General features: G+C 40.3%; 1 pseudogene; it reads right to left on the bottom strand.

Annotated features, from left to right (window-relative positions):
• Nucleotides 1–1,150: 1,150 nt before the first annotated feature.
• On the bottom strand, nt 1,151–3,448 carry LOC143880060 (L-type lectin-domain containing receptor kinase SIT2 pseudogene; annotated as a pseudogene).
• Between the last annotated feature and the right edge of the window lie 299 nt (nt 3,449–3,747).

Below are 3,747 nucleotides of genomic sequence, written 5' to 3'. Positions count from 1 at the left end.
CTTTGTTATCATTTAGAATTGTTGCTTAGCTGCTTGGAAAGAAGCTGCTGAAATTACCCACTTAACATTCTTTTGTAAGCCCCTTTTAGAAAGCATCGAAGTGGAGTGGTGGCTCAATTTCTGTACTTAAAACCACAAAATCTTGGATGTGGCATGCCAATTCTATTAGTTACAAATGTCGCTACTTTGATAAACAAAGACCAAGGAGAAAAGGAATCTCATTGAATTTGACGTGTAGAGGTGTTTCTTTGGCTTTAGGATTTAAGGAGATTTTAAGGAAGTTCACTAGAAGCTTACATTAAACTTGAGATTGTAGTCAGTTTCAAAAGGGATGATTTTTAGTAGCAAGTTTAAATTGGCTTTTATTTAATTATTTTGGGTCCTAAATAGTGTTTACACCCATTTTTGAAATTTATTCGCTAGGAAAGCTTTAGTTAGCCGAGTAAATGTTATTTATAAGACTTGCACCAGGTTTATCAAGCAGCCTATAGATGAATGATATTAGTTATTTTCGGACATGGTTACTGTTGGAACAAATGCACAAAAATAAAATAAGATATTACCCAAAAATATGAAGAAAGAACCAAGACTTAGAGGCGCGTAAACGCTTCTTGAAGATAGTTGAAGCCTCTCCCATGTCCAAACGGAAGACAACTATGGCAGCACTATCTCCGGGATTCAACCAAGCCTAGATTCCTTGTACATCCAAGAGAGTTGCACTTCTCTTCTATGGATCGTGTATCCACCTCCGATCGATCAAACAAGTGAAACAAGTTCTTGTCCAATTGACTTTTCTCTTTGAAAATAAACTCTATAGAAGGATTGTATTTGGCAATCCTAATCCAAGAAGAAGATCATAATTCTACTCAAACTAAAACAAGAAAAAATCTAGGATATCCCTAAAATTTCGACACTTCAAAGTAAACTCAAACTCTCCCTAAATTTTCTCTCTTTGTGAACAACTAACTCTAATCCAAACGAAACTTCTAAATGAATCTAAAATTTTAGCAAATAAGAAAATAGCACAAAAAAAAAGGGAGATGATATTTTCATTCCCCCCGTATTAGGCATTTGCCCCCCTTATAACGTGAACAGTGGGCAACTTTAACGCTTTTTGACATCAAATCACGTTAAAAGGGCGGCGAATGCGTAAAAAAACTAACTAAAACTAATTAAAATTGGATTCATAGTAAATAAGAACAGTCGATGTGGACATCGTCCGATATCAGGATGATATGGGACTTTTCGACCTTCTGGAAATATGATAGGCATTTATTCCAACTTTATTGTCGATCTGGACAGTTGGTTCACTGATCCAACAGTCTGTAGGGGTCTGATCATGGATTTGAAATGTCCAGCCTTCGAGCATCTTAGATGCACCTGCATCAGAATCAACGACCTCCATAGAGGATTGAATCCCCAATGGACGACGAGTATCCACCTGACCTGTCCAAAAAAGGATATGACATGGTGAAAGCATCCAAACCTTCATTGTGCCCCACTTTTAAAGGACTTACTCTAAAACTATTTGAAGACAGATCAGGTAGAGGAGCATCCCCATCTAGAAACTGCATGACTTGCCTCATGCTTGGCCTAGTGCATGGCACGGGATGAGAACAGAGCAATCCAAGCTTCAACACCAACTCCATTTCGTCCACCAGGTAATCAGTTCCCAGATTCGGATCACTTGTCTGTAAAATTATGCCTCTCCTCCAACATTCTGACACCCAATCAACAAGAACCACTTCTTCTGCAGACGCCCGTAGATTGATCGGTCTCCTTCCACATGCAACCTCGAGTATGAAGGCCCCAAAGGAAAACACGTCGGTGCTTGTCGTTGCCTTGCCAGTTCTGCTTAACTCCGGTGCCATATAACCTAGAGTTCCGACCACATGAGTGGTTTGAGGATCAGTTCCATGATCATATAATCTCGATAGACCAAAATCGCCTAATCTTCCATTGAATTCATGATCTAGTAAAACATTGCTCGCTTTGATGTCTCTGTGGATGACAATCTGCTCCCATTCTTCATGCAAGTAATAGAGCCCGGAAGCTACTCCTTTGATGATTCGAAATCTTTGATTCCATTGTAGAACTGAAATGGGCTGATCAAAGAGTAATTTGTCAAGACTTCCGTTGGGCATGAAATCATAGACTAAGAGGAGCTCTCCTTTACGCCGGCAATATCCGAGTAGCTGTACTAAGTTCCGGTGCCGGAGCCTTCCAATGCTGATGATCTCTGCTACAAACTCCCTCATCCCTTGCCTTGATTCATGAGAGACTCTCTTCACAGCAACTTCGACTTTGGAGGAAGGTAACACACCTTTGTACACCCTACCGAAACCTCCGATGCCCAGAAGCTCTTCGCCTCTAAAGCCCTTGGTTGCTCTGAATAGATCCTCGTATGAGAACCTTTGTGGTCCATATTCACGCTCCCAGTCCTCGAGTATCTCTGCGAATTTGATCTTCCTTCTGACAGTAAGTAGAATGCTGGTGAGGATCACTAACATGAAAACTGTTGTAATTGTGGGCAACCCAACTGTCAATACTTTCGATTTCTTTTTGGGACCTCTCCGAGGAAGCTTAGGAAGACGCGATATATCAAGTTCTTGAGCTTTTCCATTCATCTGAAAGCTCCATCCCAGAACATAGTGAGAAGTTGGAATCGATCCTGTCGATGAAGAAAACCCCACATACATATCTTCTAACACGACAGACGAAAGATAATGACCCTTCGAAGACAAGAGAGGGCGATTAGGTTTAGGTTTCTTGACTGGAGATATTGTTACATCAAGTTTCTTATCTGTACCATTGTACTCTACCCAAACCTGCATTGGTTCTCCACTTATAAGGCTCAAGTTCTTGATCCCACCATTTTCATTACTGTAATAAGCTGCAGGGGCCGAGTTAGTAGAATTTAAGCTGTTGATATCGATTCCTACATGGTTATCGTTGATATCTCCAAATCCGGGGTTCTGGACGGTATCCAGCTCAACAGCAAGAACATGATTAGAAGAATTTCCATTGTTGCGCGAATTGAAGAGACCCAGAAATGGGCCACCTAGAGCCCCAGGGAGATCTCTCAAGGGGGCGATGACAAAGGCAATACCATGGCCACTTAAATCATGATAAGGGGAGACAATTGCAAAGACGAAAGTAGTAGAAAAGGAGTAAACAGTACCATTGGTAGTATCCTTAAATTGGAAAGGCAAGGAGTGGAAGGCATGACCCTTGATTTCCTTTGTGTTGTTGGTTAGCTGTAAGAGACCGTTGGGTTTAATTCCTGCGATGCCGTCGAAGCTCAGATTGGCACTGAGGAATCCATTGTAGGTGAAGCCATCATTGTTAGAAGCTGTAATTTTGATGAGGAGAAGCACCAGAAATATCTTGGTAAACATTGCTGATATCTTGCTAGAGATTCAAAATGTCATTTAAAGAGCTTTCTCATGTATAGCATAAAAACTCAATATGAGAATTATAGGTGAAGAGGAAAAGTGTATATCCCAGGCATTAGGAGTAAACGCTATTTACTCTTGGAGTCAATGCTATTTACTCTTGGAGTCAATGCAATTACTTATGCAGATAGACATTAACTTCAGAATGTACGAAGAGTAATTAAACAGGTAGACGTTAACTTCAGAATGTACGAAGAGTACATATACCATATTTTTTGTTAATGACACTCATCTCTTGGCTTCACACTTTCTTTAACTAGTTGTAAAAAGCTGTTAGAATTCACAAATATCT

Source organism: Tasmannia lanceolata, unplaced genomic scaffold (genome assembly GCF_043159265.1).
Source record: "Tasmannia lanceolata isolate RefF3 unplaced genomic scaffold, GAP_Taslan_0.1 ptg000006l, whole genome shotgun sequence".
NCBI classification, from domain to species: Eukaryota; Viridiplantae; Streptophyta; class Magnoliopsida; order Canellales; family Winteraceae; genus Tasmannia; species Tasmannia lanceolata.
The sequence above is the reverse complement of the archived record's forward strand: the minus strand, read 5'-3'. Positions and strand labels throughout refer to the sequence as shown.